Consider the following 19,466-nt stretch of genomic DNA (forward strand, 5'->3'; position numbering starts at 1 on the left):
CTATAGACAGATAATATACCATTCTGACCTAGATTCCCCACCCCCGTTTTCTCTTTTTTACATAACAGAGCCCATAAACGGATGTGACAAGATAATATTCTATGACTGCAGCTTTCTTGACATACACTGAGCAAAATGCCTGAAATAACCCCACTTGTTCTGAGTGTTGATGCGGGTAGTCGAAGACGAGAAGTGAATTTGCTTCCATTGTTCTGGTTATTGGGATGATAGAACACAAGCAGGATAGCAAAGCTTTCATCCTAGCTCTAATAGTGTTGTGAAAAGTTGCAAAAAAAGAGGCAGAATCCCAGAACTGTGAACTGCCATGTAGAAAGAACTTTAATAGATGTATCCCTCTCCATTTTGTTTCATCTACCTCAAAACCAAAGATTTAATCTTGGCAGAAATCATTTTACATCTATCCCAAGAAGCAACTCACAGCTATAGTAAATGTAATGGTTGTTATGTGCCTTCAAGTAATTTCCAACTAATACAGACCCCAAGCAGAATCAGTCATGTGCTTTTCTTGGCAAGCTTTGATAAGAAGAGATTTGTCTTTGTCTCTGAGGCTGAGAGAGTGTGACTTGCCCAGGTCACCCAGTGGGTTTCCATGGCCGAGTGGTGATTTAGACCCTGATCTCCACGACCACGTTGGCTCATATAATAATGGACAATGTATAATTATTAGGCTGCAGTAAAGCAAAAGGTTAAAAACAGCAGCACTCTTTGCTGGTTGAACAGTCTTTGCATTAATTCAGATATCATAAAGAAGCATTGGAAAGTGCCTAGATGGCATCTGGGGGTTTAGAAAAATTTCCAGCTTGAATAAAACCACAGAACAAACCTTTTTCTCTAGTAGTTGTCTGAATGTCTGCTTACACAACAAAAAAGCAATATCAAATTGTATATTTAAAATTGAGGAATTATATTTCTTAACTTAAATAGTGTTGCATGATATACAGGGGGAGAAGACTGGGTTAAGGTGTCAAAGACAGAACGCCACAAGATAAAAGATAACAAAGTTTATTGGAGTTACAGAACCAAAAATGCCCGTAAAAGACAAGGGCTAGGCAAACACTGGCCTTAAAAGTAAAAAGAGACAAGAAAAACGTTCAAAAGATAAACCGGATTAAACCGGAGTTTAATCCGGGTTAAATCAAAACAGCTTGCTTCAGCCTGGGAATAAACAAACAGAAGCTGGTGAACAAAAAGTTCAAAGGAATGCAACTAATTGGCAGCAGATGCTTCTCTGCTGCCAAGAGCTATGTTTGAGTAACTTAGAGGTTACTCCTCCACACAGCAGGCAAATTCCCGATACAAACACAGCAGACGAGGGCAGAAGCAGTCAGCGAAGTCCCAATCCGTTCCGAAGGTCGTAAGGCCGATGCAGACGTTTGTAGTTCACCAGTTCCAACGATAGACACAGGTAGGAGAATCCGAGGCCCGTAGTCAGTCAGTCCGTAAGTCCAGAGTAAGCAGATGGCGTCCGTCAAGAAGACGACGGAAGGTCAAAGCTATTAAGATTAAGCAGAGGTTGCACAACAAAACCCCACACAATTCCTCCCGCTGTCTGAGCCCAATGTCCAGGATAACTTACGTAGTCAGCAAACGAATCACACCCGTCTTCAGGAAAACTTCCCACACAGATCCCAAGCGTTCGTCCAGATTACCTTGCCCAACGCAATTTGCTATTGCTCCCAAACCCCATTTTATGCCAGTTACAAGTCCTCATCGATATCAGCTGTTCTCCTTAGCCCGGGCGTTTCCTCATCACTTTCCTCATCAGAACTGGAACACCTTTGACTACGCCCCACAGCATCCCCAGCTGTGGATCCCGTCCCATCCCTCCAGCTTGTCCACGGGTCTAATCCTGAAGGTCCCCAATCGCCTTCCATACTATCATTGCCAGTGGCACCTAAATCCTCCCTTACACGAGTCCATTCCATGTCATCCTCTTCCGAGCTAACCATCTCTTCCTCCATTCTCTCAGTAAACCCCTCAAAAGAATCCTCGTCAGATGGTTCTGCAAAGATATCTCGCAGCCGCTTCCTTTCTTGCTCCTCGAGAGTATCTGACTCTCGAGGAGTCTTACGCCCACGTCTCCCAGTAGTAGAGCCATGAGGCTCAACCATAACATAAGGTCAGCTGTGTGATTCTGCTGAACCTTCTACCTAGATGTTTTATTTTATGTGAATTTAATTTTATAAGTATGGTTATGTGATCTCTCAGTTCACCAGGGCCCTTTTGTTTTTGTCATTTCTGACTTATGACAACCCTAAGGCGAACCAAGAGGTTTTCATGGTTGAATGGAAATTCAAACCCGGGTTTTCTAGAGTTCTAGTCCAATGCAAACCACTACACCACATTTTGCAAAAGCACTAAAAACAGATTAGAATAATTGGAAAGGCATAGATAAAACAGTCAGAGCACTGAGAACCAGTCTTGGTTCTTAGGATCAAAGGTCATGTGAAAAAACAATGTCTTAGATGCCTGCTGAAGACTCATAAAGGATGGAGCCCGGTTGATTTCCCTTGAGAAGAAGTTTCATAAGGAGTGCTGTAACCAATAGCATTGTAAACCTCCCTGTGATTTTCTGTTATTGGGGGCAGATGAGAAGATTTGGACTGGATCTACACCTGCAAGAAAATCTAGTCTTACCTGTTTTGCTGTGCTGCTGAACACTCTGTTGTCAAGGTGAAAGCAGTATTAAAGGTTTAAATGTTTTTTGTTTTTGTTTTTGTTTTTTTAAAAATCTATTTTATTCCTTACTTACTTAGGCAATCCCTCGTAGTTCGAGGATGATGGTCCTCCATTTCTTGGAAGATGCCTGTGCGAGATTTTTTTTAATGTGTGGAGGTCGGTGCATGGCCGGTCAACACACAGTCTTCACAGATTGAGGTCCCAGCAGTGGTGTGATTAACACAACGAGAGTGGCTTCTCAGTCTGTTGCAGCCTTCTTCCGCCTTCACAGCCGTTGTAACATGTACATGTTATCCTCTGCCTGCTCCGCCGTTGAGGTCTTTGGGTCTTCGGATTGTTCTTGGTCTGGAACCTCCCCTGTGGCCACTCCTGGGAGTGTGAGACTCCCGTGGTTGTGCCCGCAGGTTCATTGGAACACACAAGCCCCCTCACCACGTCAAGGTGACAATCCATCGAGGGGTAAAGGTAAAGGTTTTCCCCTGACATTAAGTCCAATCGTGACCGACTCTGTGGGTTGGTGCTCATCTCCATTTCTAAGCCGAAGAGCCAGCGTTGTCCGTAGACACCTCCAAGGCCATGTGGCCGGCATGACTGCATGGAGCGCCGTTATACCCTTATACTCTAGGAACCTCTTTTTATGTTTGTTTACCACTCTTCACCATTCACCTTATCTGAGAAGAAACCAGAGTAGTCATTCAACAAAATAACAACCAGAGACTAAGAGAGGAAAGCACTATGTAATTAAGACCATTTGTCTGGATCCTGAGAATTTATTACCCTTCCATTTGGCTGAACCAAACTCACCTCCCCACTCAAAAACGAGGTTGCAATTTCTTCATCAGAGTAAACTGGCAATTTAAGCCAGTTGGAGTTTATTATATTCATCTTTTGGTGTGATTCCCCCCTCCTTTCCCTCCCTCTGGTCTGTCAGGCAACACTGACATAATATCAGCCTTCTTAGCTGCAATAGCTGTCACCGGGAATGAACGGACAGAGAGGAGGAATTAACTTTCCCAACCCACGTCTACACAACCATATCTGGAGTTGTAGCATGAGGACAATAAATCCCATCTTATTATCTCGTGCGTGAAATGTAACTAGGCTAATGACCATATGGATCAGACTAATGTGACCAGAGTTTAATTTAGTAAAAGCATGAATAAAATTGAAAATTCTTACTTAATTATCCAGCAAAGGAGTGCATAATAGCACGGGGTGCAACAGGAGCCATCTTTTAAGCAGACTTCCTAACAAAATGATGCCTGGGGGAGGTGAAAGATAGATTTTGCAGTTTGTTTCTTTATTAATAACATTTCTCCTTCTTTTAAAAAGCTTTGGCCAAGGGTTGCCCATCAGGGCATTTTGAAAATAGACTTATCTAGTTGCTTACCACCTGTCTCATCATTTTTTTCTGCTCATTTTCAATATTAGGCAATTGGCTGTTTTATATGTGCATATATTTCAATTCATTAACATGCCAATGAACAATGCAAATTCTTCTCCAATCTCAAGGGAAGACAGAAATAGTAACCTGGCCAAAGTTTTTGAAAAGTAGTTTGAAAAGCTATGAACGTAGACTTAATATCTTGACAAAAATTACTATTAGATGTAAATTTGGAAGTTTTTGCTCAGCTTAAAACAAAACCTTTGCATTATTTCAAGGGAAGCCAAAATTAGTTCAGTAATGGCAGAGGCAATGAATAGCTTCCCTCAAATCTGAGCCCTTGCAAGTATTTCAGATAGTAAAACTCCTATCAGCACCACCTGCTAGATACAGTGGGAAGTATAGTCCAACAGATATGAAATGTGTTTTTAATTCATCCTTGGGTAGAGGATATTATGGGGGAAATAAAATAATTTCTATAGGACTAGTGACTTCTTAGAAGGCTCCTCTACATATTTATGTGAATGTCAATAATTTGTGGATCTCTCTCAGAAAGTACAGATTCACTACCATGGAATTGTACATACAACATGAAAATTGGAATATTATATTCCTATTTATTTATTTACTCTATTTCTATCCTGCTCTTCTCGCCCCGAAGGGGACTCAGAGCTGCTTACAGACTGACAAAATTCAATGCTGCATATTCAACATTATACAATATAATACATTATAAAAGCAATAAAACAGATAAAGACATATAAATGCTATGAAACCATTAAAACGTGATACCTAGTCTACAGTCCATTAGTCCACAGTAGAGATTATGAAGCCCATTAGTCTGCAGTTCCAAGACTGCAGAGCTTGCTCAATCTGAGGCTGCAAAACCCATAATAGACAGAAAGAACTGACCAGTCTTTGCAAGACACAACAACGCAAAAATGTTTAATTTAACTATATACACATTGAGAGTAAAGGGGTCCAAAGGGATCTCCAGCATCGGGTTCAAGGAAGCAGCAGGCCTCGCAGAGATCAGGGGAGAAGCAGACAGGGGCTGCCTTGATCCCAGACTGGGACCGCTTGTATTTCCTCTATATTTGTTTACCTTGGAGCTCTGGTGGTGAAGTGTGTTAAAGCACTGAACTGCTGAACTTGCAGACTGAAAGGTCCCAGGTTCAAATCCTGGGAGCGGAGTGAGCGCCAACTGTTAGCTCCAGCTTCTGCCAACCTAGCAGTTCGAAAACATGCCAATGTGAGTAGATCAATAGGTACCCGCTCCAGCAGGAAGGTAACGGCAATCCATGCAGTCATGCCGGCCACATGACCTTGGAGGTGTCTACGGACAACGCCGGCTCTTCAGCTTAGAAATAGAGATGAGCACCAACCCCCAGAGTCAGACATGACTGGACTTAACATCAGGGGAAACCTTTACCTTTTACTATTTACCTTGGAAAAGCTGGGCCTCAAGGCTCCACACCTGGCAGAGGCTTGGGCTGAGGATTTCTGTGTGTTCACCATCCTTGTCCAGGATGATCTGCCTCAGTTTCTCAACCTCTACCTGCAGCCATATCTGTGGCGTGCCCCTTCGTCCTGCTCAGTTCCTCCCTCAGCATGGGAGTTCCTCAAACTCGGCTCCTCCAGATGTTTTGGATTTCAGCTCCCACACTGGCTGGGATTTCTGGGAGCTGAAGTCCAAAACACCTAGAGGAGCAGAGTTTGAGAAACACTGTTCTAGGGGATCATGGCTTTCAAATTTTATGTATGGTATCTTCATAAATACTGTTAAATTCTGGAGCTTTCATTCTTGTTGATTTAATTTTATGCATCAAACTGGCAGATGCAATATTTGCATGCCAAGTCATTCAACTCAGCATCATTTGCAAAGAACCAGACTAGAAGACCATGCATTAATGATCACGTCAGGAAATATTTTAGGGTTGAGCTACTCAAAGCAGCAGTTTATGAACTAGCCGACTAAGAGTAACTGGGAAACAAACTGCTGTAGTCCTAAGTCATGCACAAATTTAAGCAGAAGCTTGTTCCAGGCAGTCTGAGATTCAGATGGGAAAAGAAGTCTTGAGTAGAATAAGAAGCCATGAATTGCAAAAAATAAATAAATCTTATTCTGGGATACCAAAGGTCAGATATTCACATAGGTAAAAATTATACATGAGTGCCAGTGCTCCTGTGTTTATCTGCAGCACACAATGGACTTGGCTGAACTAATTTCTAGCCAGCAGTAAATCTGTCCAGCTATTCTTATTAGCTCAGCATTTTCCCTTTCAAGTGGACTAGGGCATTTTCACTCTCTATGCAACTATGATGCTTTATTCAAAGATAGAGCTGTATTAGTTTGTAATAGCAGTATGCAAAGGGATTTTGTAGCGTCTTAGAATCTAACTGAGGGACTTACAAAGTTGATCACATTTCACAGTCTCAGAGATCACTAACCTCAGAACTACTGTCCTTCAACAACAACAAAACTATCAAGGAAGGTGGGAAAGAGAAACAGCAGAATTGAAATATATCCACAAACTCTTGTCCATTGAACAGATAATATGGTTTCCTGGCACACTACGCATTGTATAACATCAGACAATACCATAACCTCATAGGGTTCTTCTTGGACAGTTTATCGCACCCTCTTTCTGGTCCCCAGCTAGCATCACACAACATCCCAAAAGCTCCTTTCACATTGTCTTCTACTCATCCTGGCTTTCCTTCTGCCTTAGTCCCCCAATGACCCTCCACTGTCCCCTGCTTTCCCTCTGCCCATCTGATGAAGTCCTGAGTGTGAATCCACATGGTAGAATGAATGCAGTTTGACCCCACTTTAACTTCCATGGCTCAATGCTATAGGAACCTGAGATTTGTAGTTTTGATAGGTGCCAGCACTATTGGGCAAAGATATTATAATACTCCAACTCTGATAATTCCATAGCATTGAGCCACAACAGTTAAAATTGGGATCAAACTCAATTTACGAAAACTTTTGCTACCAACTTCATTCTTAGTTAGTTTCTGCCATTTAATTTACAATACACCACCAGGTGAAGTAACTTTGTATTTCCTTCTGGAGCTGTGGGTACTTTTTGGGATGGGGCAAGCTCTGTTTCTACCAATGTCAAGACAGGACTGCCAGTCTGTTTTGACTCTGACTAGGGCTTGTTATCTTGGCTCTCCTCATTCTCTTCATCATCCAAGGAGGAATCTTCTAGGTAGGACATGGCACACCTGGAACGTTTCCCTGTCTCTCTAAAGCAGGGGTCCTCAAACTTTTTCAGTGGTGAAGCCTTTTTTGAAGCTAAAGTTTCCCATAGAGCCCCAAGAAATGTTTATATATTTTACAACAGATTAGCTTAGGTACATGGCAATGGATGCCCAGGTTATTTGAAAAAGTCATTTTTTAATTTTATGAATGGTTTCATTAAGAAAATACATAAGGTTGTGAGTGGACTACAACTCACATCATGCAATGTTAACTCCCTCAAACTCTATCAATATGTTCAGCATATGTGCCAAGTTTGCTGCAGATGAATCATCAATGGGGTTCAGTTTGCTCTCTGGCTGTAGGGTGAACTACAACTCCCACCCTGGTTGGTCAGTTGACCCTACCCCCTCTAGTATGTTCAGTTAGTCATGGGTGTTCTGTGAGCCATGTTTGGTCCAGGTCCATCATTGGTGGGGTTCAGCAACTACAACTCCCAAATATTAAGGCCAATCTCTCTCTCTCTCTCTCTCTCTCTCTCTCTCTCTCTCTCTCTCTCTCTCTCTCTCCCTCCCCCCCCCCCCCCCAAATACATCACCAGTATTCATATTTGGGCATATTGGATATGCATGCCAAGTTTGGTCCAGATCCATCATCCTTTGGATTCATAGTGCTCTCTGGATGTAGGTGAACTACAACTCCCCTAAATCAAGGTCAATTCCCACCAAAGTCCTCCAGCATTTTCTGTTGGTCATGGGGGTTCTGTGTGCCAGGTTTATGTAATAACAGTAATAACAATAACAATGGCAATAATAATAATAATAGTAGCAATCCAGGGGCCATCTAGTCTAACTTCCTCCTGCCATGCAGAAAAAGCACAAAGCCTGAATGGTGGGAGGGAAATAGGCTTTTGGAAGCGAGCAAGACAAGGGGGAAATAATCTGGACAATGAGGAAGGTGAGGAAAAAGGCTTTTGGGGGAGAAGGGAGGTGGGGTGAGGTGGTAGCAGGAAAGAGGAGGGAAAGCTTGGAGGGGGAAGAAGAGGAGGGCAGGAAGTACAGAGCCCTCAATATACTTCATGGAGCCCCAAGGGCTCCACAGAGCACACTTTGAGAACAGCAGCTCTAAAGGATTGAAATATATTCCCTACCTGTGATATAATCAATGGTGCCGGGTAAAAATGAACGAATTTGTGGCCCTTGGGACCACTTGCAAACTTCCATGGCTGATTTCTTTTACCCACAGCCATCTAGACTTCTCCAGACAGTCCTTTTTTGTGTCTTCTTTAAGAGATGAATTTTCTTTCTTGAAGTCTTCAGGTATAGAACCCATCTTTTAAATGTATCTCAGGCATCACTGCATTATTTCCATACATACATACATTTCCAACAAATCACAGGTGGACTTCTGGCCACTTTTTTTTGTTTTGTTTGGAAAATGGTCAGCATGGCAATTGTTTGTGGAATTATTACATTCAACTGTTAGAAATGAGGTTTTAAAACAAGTAAGTAGCTGAATTAGGACTTTGAGCATTTGCAAACATGAATACACCTTAAAGTATTAGCAAGCCAATATTCTCAAATAGTGCGAGCGTTTCATTTCCTTCTTTCATCATACTATCCGGTGTCCTGAGGATCTAGATAACTCATGAGATCTTCACTTCAAACACTTCAGAATAATTACGCTTATCAATGACCTTGACTAAGAAGGTTAGATCCTTTTCACTCATCTCCTGCTTGAGTGTTATCTTTTTCATGCAGCTTACATTAGCACTCAAGTAATCCATACAGTGTAATTAACAAGCAATGACCATAGGTTTAATATCCAGAAGGGGAGGGATAGAAGTGAGATTTCTTTAGTGCTCCTTTCTTAACTATTGGTTAATTGACTCTGACTCCATCATCAACGCCCCATATAGATTACAACAAAGGTAGCATGGGTGATAATACATGCAAAGCACCCAGGGTACTCTATTGTACTGCATTCTTAATACTAATATGAACTAATTTACTTGCAAAACCTTAACTTCAGGGCTTTGCTTTCACACTTGCAAAGGCTCCATAAATGAAGGGCATTAAGGAGATCAGACCTCAGGGAGGACTGGATAGGAGAGCTTGTTAAATCTGTAAAGTGTTGGTTAAGCGATTTGTTAGTAATGCTACTGCAGGACTAGAAAAAAGAAGCTTTGCCATCCAAATTGACAAGAGGCAGCATTTCAGATTTCAGTGATGGGGGAGTAAAATTATTTCACTCATGGTTGAAACACGATAAGAACCAGCAAGACCTTATGGTTCACTTCTGGATATGGTTCCCAATTATACTGTTGACGAAGTTGTGCCCAGATGTCAAAATATGATGACAGAAGGTTGGGATATAAACTTTTAATTCCTTGGAAATGGAACTGTCATGATTTTCGTAATGCTGGAAACAATTGTGGATCCCAGCATGGGTGGAGGTTACAAATAATTGTCTTTTAGGATCCCTTCTAACTGTATGGTGCTATGTTTCTACCCATTTGTGCTTGATAGCAGAGAAATTTTACTTTTGTTGCTAAACAAAAGGAAGGAAAGCAAACCAGTTTCACCCTGAACACTAACAACAGCCTAGGAAGAATTTTAAGAAAACCTCTACTCATCTGGTTTTAAGACCCCAAAAGCTGAGTGGTCCCTTTTTGCCAAGGACTGATTTATCATCCCTTCTAATCTCCTGGCTCTGGATCCTGCTTCCACCTATTCTCTGTGCTCTGTCGAACCATTGATTGACATAATACCTTTTGCCACAGAGCCCTGGACCAGACCGTTGTTCCTCTGATAATACCTCCAGACTTGATGGGGCAAAATAAATAGTTACGTGTCCCCACATAGATCGACGTCCCCCTTAAAGTAAAAGAAGTGGGTTGGTTCCATCTTTTCCTCAGCATCGGAAGAAGCAGGTTTGCTAACCAAGACTCCCAAGGGTGACTTATCAAGGTATGTCATAAGGCAATATTTTAAAAAGAAAATGACCTAGGGATGATTTCCCCATAGGATTCAGCTGGCTTCAAATCTTTTGCATGGAGTAAATGGAATATTTTCTCCATACATAGAAGAAAAGATAGAGGAATCTGAATACAAATGCTTGAATGAAACACTTCACTGTGCACTGAAGATGGAAGCAACTGTTTCTGCTTAAATCTTAAAAACAGTGGAGCAGCTGTCACCTTCAGTGGCCTCGCTTTCAGATACCAGAGGCTGCTGATTCATCATGAAATGTTCGCTATTATTTAGGACCAAATGATGGGCTCTCTCCTGAAGGCTATACATGAATCTGCATTCCACTGAAGTCCTTTTTAATTACATAAAAATGTATGTGCACAAAATCAAAGGTGCCAAGTTATTTTTAGTTCCCAGAGGCCTATTTGCATAATATTTAGGCAGGGGAAAGTCTTTAAGTGTAGAAATTTATGCACATCAGAAGGAAGAATGAGATGAAAGGAGCTTTCCCCTCCCACTCACCCTCAGCTATTAAGCTGTAAGTGTTCAAAGTTTAAAAACTGACATCATGGTTTAGGTGATCACCCACATATAAACAGTACCATATATGAGGCTATGTCTATGATATTGCTCAACTCCCAAACTGTGTCTGGAGAGAATGTTTATGCACACATCACATGGATGGAATGTATACTTGGAACCTCTGAGTATGACAGACAAAGGGAAGAAAGGAGGAGGGGGACCTAAAGTAAATGGAAAGTTAGAGAAAGAATATAATTGTGCCAATTTCTCATCTCGTTCAAGCTAGCTTTACTGATGCAAGGAACACATTCAGTCAGTCATCCAACCAACCACTCAGGGCCCTTCTACACTGCCATAAAATCCAGATTATCAAATCAGATAATCCAAATTAGCTGTTTTGAACTGGATTATCTGAGTTTACACTACCATATAATCCAGTTTAAAGCATATAATCTCAATTTATACAGCTGTGTAGAAGAGGCCTCAGTCCCCAGAACCCCATAAGAAACCATGGTGAACTTCTTCCTTGGGATTTCAAATCTGCCAAAATCACAAAAACTAGCCAAAACATTTGGTTGCACTCCTCTGGACACATTCCAAGTTTTCCAAATAATTCACCATGCCCAGAATCCCCTGGCTCCTGTATCTAATGACTATACAAGCCAGTAACTAAACTGGCTAGGAGATTCTGGGCGATGTCTGTATCTGGACCAGGTATGAAGGACACAAAGGGAAAGCATTTTGTGGCAAAATACATTAGTAACTATCTAAGACAGCTGATGCCCAGTTAAGCCAAGACTAGGGCCCCTTCCACACAGCCCTATATCCCAGAATATCAAGGCAGAAAATCCCACAATATCTGCTTTGAACTGGGTTATCTGTGTCCACACTATTGTATATTCTAGTTCAAAGCAGAAAATGCAGGATTTTATTCAGCTGCGTGGAAGAGGCCTAGGCTGGCTGAAGTTGTGCTGAATTAAAATGACTTCCAGTCCAGGGGTTCCTGGGAATAATTTAGATCTACCTTTTTAAGTTATACTGAAAACGAGGTGAATTTTGCAAGGATCAACACCAAGGTTGGAGTAGATAAGTGATAAGGAAAAAAAACCTCATTCTGGTGGTCATTATATGCAGGTGCTCATTAAGGCTAGTAAGCTTGGGCCACACCCAGTGGGGTATAACTGGGTGTGTTTTGGGATACATGGTGCTCTCTCTCACTTGCTCACTCTCTGGAGATGATGGGATTTGGAAAAGTCATGCTCTCTGCATCTATGTGATGTTTTCAAGGACTATGTAAGTTTTGTTACTCTGAAGGAGTTATTTTTGAAGCAATGCCATAAGTTTTATGTTTTTGACTCTGCTGAACAAGAGTAAATCTAAGTTTCCTCTTTAATATGTGTGAAGCTATTGCGTCTTTGGTGGGCTATATTATGCATAAACTGCAATATACCTTAGGCCTGATTTAGCTGATATCCATGGATTCTGCATCCACAAATTCAGCCAGTCCTGCCTTGAATTTTTTTAAATTCCCAAAAACTAACCTTGATATTGTCAAGAGACACTGTATACCACGACCTTATTAAATTTATTATTATTATTTATTTACAGCACTTATATTCCACCCTTCTCACCCCGAAGGGGACTCAGGGCGGACCACATTACACATATAGGCAAACATTCAATGCCTTTTAACATAGAACAAAGACAAGACAAACATAGGCTCCGAGCGGGCCTCGAACTCATGACCTTCTGGTCAGAGTGATTCATTGCAGCTGGTTACAGCTGGCTTGCTCTCCAGCCTGCGCCACAGCCCGAGCTTATTAAAGCAGCTCCACTGGCTGCCGACAAGTTTCCGGGCCCTATTCAAAATGTAGGTTATTATCTACAAAGCCCTATATGCTTCTGGTCCAACCTATCTTTGAGACCGCATCTCTTTCTATGAACTAGCGCAGGCTCTAAGATCAATAGGGGGGGGGGGCTCTTCTTGGTCCCACCACCGTCCCAAGTACGGCTGGTGGGAACGAGAGAGGCCTTCTCAGTGGTGGCGCCCTGGCTCTGGAATGCCTTCCCTAGAGACATTAGGTTAGCCTCCACTCTCCAAGCTTTTCAGTCTAGTCTAAATAGTTAGCTGTGAGGACTCAGTAATTGTTTCACTCTGGCACTTGGATTGCTAATTTAAGACCACCAGTTTTATCCGCAGACATCCTATATCTTACGAATTTTAAATTTTATTATGTGTCATTTTATGCATGGTTGCAGATGTGTTTTTATGTTGTTATAGCCTTCATGTTTATATATTGTTTATTTTATGTTTAGCACTGGTAGTTCTTCAATATGCCACCCCAAGTTCTTTCAGGGCGATAGTGGCAGGGTATAAATAAAGCTGATTATTTATTTATATAATGGGCTTGAGCATTCACAGAGTTTTGTATCCATGGGGAAGTGGAGACCTGGAATCAAATACAGTAGAGTCTCCCTTATCCAACATAAACGGACCGGTAGAATGTTGGATAAGCGAATATGTTGGATAATAAGGAGGGATTAAGGAAAAGCCTATTAAACATCAAATTAAGTTATGATTTTACAAATTAAGCACCAAAACATCATGTTATATAACAAATTTGACAGAAAAAGTAGTTCAATATGCAGTAATGCTATGTCGTAATTACTGTATTTACGAATTTAGCACCAAAATATCACGATGTATTGAAAACATTGACTACAAAAATGCGTTGGATAATCCAGAACATTGGATAAGCAAGTGTTGGATAAGTGAGACTCTACTGTAGATTTATACAGTATGTTGGGATGTGTCCTGCATCCTGAGTTTAGAAGGCTAGCCACCAAAATTAGCCAGGTTGTAAAGAAGCATGAGACCTCCATATCATGTGAGCTCCATGCGGGGATATGAGAGAAGCCTCCCACAAGCATGGTAAAAACATCAAAACATCCGGGCGTCCCCAGGGCAACGTCCTTGCAGATGGCCAATTTTCTCACTGCAGAAGCAACTCAAGTTGCTCCTGGCACGAAAAAAAAATGTGACAAAGCAGGAAGGTTGAAGAACTTCAAATTCATCTTCACTCTGAAGAAGGTTCCTGCAACAATCTCAATGAGAAGCCATCATTGGACCTCCAAGTGACTCACTGGCCTCTTTCTCTATGGAGAATTCATCTGTAAGACGATGAGGCCCCTTTTACACTGTCCCTATATCTCAGCTTATTTGCTTATCCCAGATTATATGACAGTAGAGACTCATATAATATAGTTCAAAGCAACTAACATGGGATCAGATCCTGGGATATAGGGCAGTGTAGAAGGGGCCTGGACGGTCCCCTTCACAGTAAGAGATGGAATACATAAGATTCACGAATGCCACTGATAATCCAGTTTCTTGCCCCAAAGGAACCTCTCAAAGTGTGAAATCAGTGGGCAAGAAATGAAATGGGGAGATCGTAGCTCATTGCCAAGCTCAAGGAAATGGGATTTCAGTTTCCCAAGCACATAGTCCCAGGTTCCGGTCCTAACATTTCCAGGATGCATCTAATCCACTTCGACATCCATGGAATTTGTAGTTTGGAGAGACCAGCACGATTAATTAGAGAATGCTAAAGACCTTGTAAAGCTCTGAATCCCAAGATTCTGCACCATAGAGTCATAGTAGTTAAAATGGTGTAAAACTGCATTCATTCTTCAGTGTAGACACAGTCACATTGTAGCAGTATGTGTTTGTGTGTCTGCTTTCTGTGTCCGTGGGGTGGTGACTCTGTTCTGGGTTGGAACCCGAACATTTGAAAATGCTGAGCGTCATTGGCAGAATAGATTCAACAGTTTTAAAAATCAGACCTAGAAAATATTCACTGCCCAAATGACATCAGACCCACCAGCCAACATTGCACTGTAGGACTGGAGAAAAAACTCTGCCTTTGAATGCAACCAACAGATGAAAAGCCATGTCTGTCTGGGATGACCAACATTCAGCATAATAAAAGAGCTTTCATATATACATCACACTCTAATATTAATCATATAGAAGTTGTTTTGAACCACTCAGAAGAATCATGGGATGTGATTAATTAAATAACACTGTATAGGAAAAAAGCCATCTGCTTTTAGTCCAGATCTCATCTAAGTTGGGAAACTGAAGCCTTTGTGGAGGGAGATAGCTATTCAGCAGCGGTTTGTTCTCTTGCTTTTTCCCTTCTGATCCATTACACATTTTTGTCCCTCTGTGCCTTTGGGACAAGAGAGCTTATGTCAAATTGACATAACAGCGGCAGGTCTTCTGTAATGCAGCAATCTGTATAGGCAGAGCAGGGGTGTCATTTCATTATATATTCCTCGAGGAAACCAAAAGCTGAGCCTAATAAAACACTGAAAGATAAGATCCCACTTACTCCGCCTATGGGGATTAGTAGCAGGTACCAAAGTGATAAACAGAATCCAACTAGCCACATACTCGGAGGGAATAATTGAAAAGCACATGGCTTCAAGGCCGCCAACGGTGGCTGGGGAATTCTCTAGGGGACCCAGGAATTCTCAAGGAAAATACAGTTGCAGGGGACTTGTCGCTTGCTTGATTTTTCAGTCATATGTAAAGGAACAATTTCGTTGCCTTCTGGATATACCCTCTCATTCGTCTGTGAGTTCCTCTCATTTGAACAAACCAGGCTATGTTTATGGCATAGCAGGGATTTCACCACCTCTAATCCTCCACCTCAACCATAATTTGAAATGTGGATCAGCAGTTATATGCTGATTTTATACTCCAGCTCAGAAGCTTAAATTCCTGTTTGAAGAATATGTCACTGTACTGGGATTTGCACAAGAATGTGTGTGGCCTAATTTCCCTCATCTCCTTTTTAGCACATTACGAAACAGAAAAAAACCCCACATAGGCGGAAAAATCTGAAAAATCTATTTCTGTATGTTACTGACAGAAGTTGAAAGATGCAAGTGGATAAGCATTACTGTGATTTTGTGTGTGTGTGTGTATTTTTGTGTATGGTTGTCTTATATATAAAAAAGCTAACAGAAGCACAGATTCCTGACCCTTTCAAAGAATTAGAGCAGGGACTGAACATGGTGTCTTTTGTTTTAGGATTGCTCCACCTTGCTTTTTGACCTCTGTCTCCATTTCCCAGAAAATGTGTCCTGTTCTAAGGCTTTTATTAATCAATGAAGCATTCAATCGGAGCTTGATGTAGCTGTTTCTTATTTCAAGTCCTGATCTGCCAGGTGACCTTTTCTTGAGAGGGCAAGAGCAAGTGAGCACATGCAAGAACTAGCTATTGTTCAAAAAGGCATGTGCTCACGGAACAGGGAATATGTGCTTCTGCTTTGGGAACAAAATCCATCTTCCACTTGCCAGTGATCATAGTGAAACTCCCTTAAAGGCCTGTGCAAAAGGAGTTAAAGCAATGTCCCCCTTCAGTACTCCATCAACAGCGTCCTATGCCACGAAGACTGGCATTCTATAGGTCTCAAGGCACTTATCACCCTCTGGTTCCAGACTGACATATGACTCAATTATATACGGTTTGGCACTTCCTCTGTCAATGAATGACATTAAGTTCCAGGAAAGAGTACTGGAGAATAAACATGTTTTTGTGGGATTCTTTACATTGGGATAACTACAAGAGCAGCCAGGACCTATCTTGTGAATATATAAAAATAACTGGCAAACTCGCACTTCTATACATAAAGACCTCAGTTGGGTTGAAACAAGATTGGCATTTTATTGGTTTTGTACCTGGCTCAAGGTAATAAAATTCACACACATTTTTGAGTGAAAGAGTGGATGAACAAAGACTAAAACCTAGTAATTTACATATATATATATATTTGACAGCACTGATATTATATTTTCGATCTTTATCTTCCTGCCATTTAATTTCAGGAGCTTGATGTTTTCAGCTTTCCCTTTTTCATATCAATTCCTAGTCATTCAAATGTTTATAGATCTTTAATGTGTGTGTGTATGTGTGTGTGTGTGTATGAGAACTAGCATGTTGTAGTGGTTTGAATGTTGGACTTAGAGTGCTTCTATGTTGTTTATTTGTTCACTCACTTCCGACTCTTCGTGACCTCATGGACCAGCCCACACCAGTGCTTCCTGTCAGCCGTCACTGCCCCCAGTTACTTCAAGGTGAAGCCAGTCGCTTCAAGGATACCATCCATCCATCTTGCCCTTGGTTGGCCCCTCTTCCTTTTTCCTTCCATTTTCCCCAGCATCATGATCTTTTCCTAGCTTTCCTGTCTTCTCATGATGTGGCCAAAGTACTTCAGCTTTGCCTCTAATATCCTTCCCTCCAGTGAGCAGCCGGGCATTATTTCCTGGAGGATGGACTGGTTGGATCTTCTTGCGATCCAAGGCACTCTCAACGTTCAAAAGCATCTATCTTCCTTTTCTCAGTCTTCCTTATGGTCCAACTCTCACATCCATAGGTTACCTTTGTTGCCAGCGTGATGGTGCTTCTATACTATAATCCAATTTTAAAGTGGATTAAAATGAACCTGTTTCACTGTGCAGAGCCTACATAAACACTCCAGGACCCAGTCTAAGATTGAAACAGTGATTGCGGATTGGAACTGAATCCAGGATTGTTTATTTTTTTAACTAGTCTGCTGAGATGCACTGATGCATAACACCGCGTCTGTGTTTTGGATCACCACTGGACCATGGCAGGACACAGGAAATGAGAACAAAGGGTCGGAGTCCCCATGGGAATGATGTGGTTTCCCTCCCGGGGAGTACTTATATACTGTCAGGGGATGATGGGTAGCAGAGTGGATTCCAAAAATCATCATTCTAGTCTCACCGCCCCCTTTCTTCCGCAGGCTGACTTCTCTTGCGGAGAAACAGCACTGGCCAACAGAATTCCAGCAGCCAGAGGTTCAGTTGTAAATCCAACTGTTGTTAAACTTTATTTACATATTTACAGTTACATTTCCCAGCTTCGGAGCATAGCATTCGTTGTCCATCTCCAGCGAAATGCTCAAGCCGGACACCACAGATAAGATAAACACACATTCCTCTGTCCGGAGGAAGTTCCAACCCTCAAAGGCAGGAAATCAATCCTGATAGGTCATAACAATCACAACAGGCTATCAGTCAAAACTAGCCTGCTGTTAACTATTTCATTACTGAAAATACACACTCTAGCTCATCAGCAGTAAACACTTGATTTACATTTCATACAAATACAACCATACTCCAACATTTACTTCTCTCTGAAGTAGAAGTTCCAGCTAAAATTAGAGTATCCTGTCCCTTTAATGGTTGTAGAGAAGAGAGAATTTCAGCCGGTATCATATCAAGTGTTATAAATGAACACCAAAGAATGTAGGTGAATGCTTATCAAACTTTGATCTTACAAATGTTTTGAACATCCACTCCAATAATTGCTGACTGTTGCCTAAGCTGACTGGAGATTTTTGGAAGCTGAAATCCAAAACACCTGGAGGACCAAGTGTTTGAGTTCCACTGATCTAGATCTTTGGGTCCGATAGTATGGAGGGAAAGTAACATATGGCATTCTGAGTCCCATTTTGGTAGAAAGACAGATATAAATCAAACCAATAAATATCCAACAAACATGTTACTTAGTAGTAACAATACATTACAAAAGTAAAAATAATTGGCAATAAAATATTTCAGAAGTTGAAATTATTTTTAAAAAATTATTGCATCAGCTACTATTATCAATCAAAATCAATCAAAATGATTAGAAATAGCCAAAAATGGCCCCAGCATTACAAATTGTTTCCTATTAGTGCTTCTAGACCTTTCAGCAACCTTCAGTACCATCAACCATGGTATCTTTCTGGAACACCTGAAGGGGCTGGGAATCGGAGGCACTGTGGTGCAGTAGTTCTGGCCATACCTTTCAAGCAGGTTCCGGATGGTGGTTCTTGGGGATAGCTGCTCCTCAAAAAAGGAGCTGTTATGTGGTGTCCCACATCATTAACTCATTAAATCAACTGGGTATGCAAATTGTTACTTAGAAAAATAAAGTTGGCATTTAAGAGTGACAATGATAGATTTTAACATGGTTGTTGTTTTGAAACCATTAGAGGCAATGAATGAATTTTTAATGTGTCATATTCAGGATCATGTGTAACAGCTATGTGACACCTCCAAATTCTTTCGGCCATCAAAGTGCAAATATCATTTATTTTTTTAAAACTCAGTATTTCAAATGGCAGTATTTTCAAGCTTTAAGGGTAAAAAGGGGGGGAGAATCCATTCATTGTGTGTGTATGAAACACTAGCTGAACTGTAACACAGGGTTTCCCATTTTGCTAACCCTGTGGGAATCCTGCTGTGCTATTGTCATTAGAATGTGTTGCAAAGACAGGTTTTTAGACCGTTACCATCCTGTGTGTGTGTGTTTTCTTAACACCCAACCTTGCTCTGCTAATTTAACTTGTATCAAATTGGACCCTTCCTTTAGCATGAAAATGCAACTAGTAGAAAATCAGCTGGAATTTCTTTTGAGATCCTCAAAATCTTTCAGGTTTTATGAACCTTTCACTCACATGCTGGAACTGAGATATTTTACTAACATGTTTTGCACTCCCCACCCACCCCCCACCATCCAACACTTGCTGCAGCTAGTAATATCCTGGTTTTATGGATCGAAGGGAGTACTTCATGTTCATTATCACATGTCATTAGAGA

Source organism: Anolis carolinensis, chromosome 5 (genome assembly GCF_035594765.1).
Source record: "Anolis carolinensis isolate JA03-04 chromosome 5, rAnoCar3.1.pri, whole genome shotgun sequence".
In the NCBI taxonomy this organism is placed as follows: domain Eukaryota; kingdom Metazoa; phylum Chordata; class Lepidosauria; order Squamata; family Dactyloidae; genus Anolis; species Anolis carolinensis.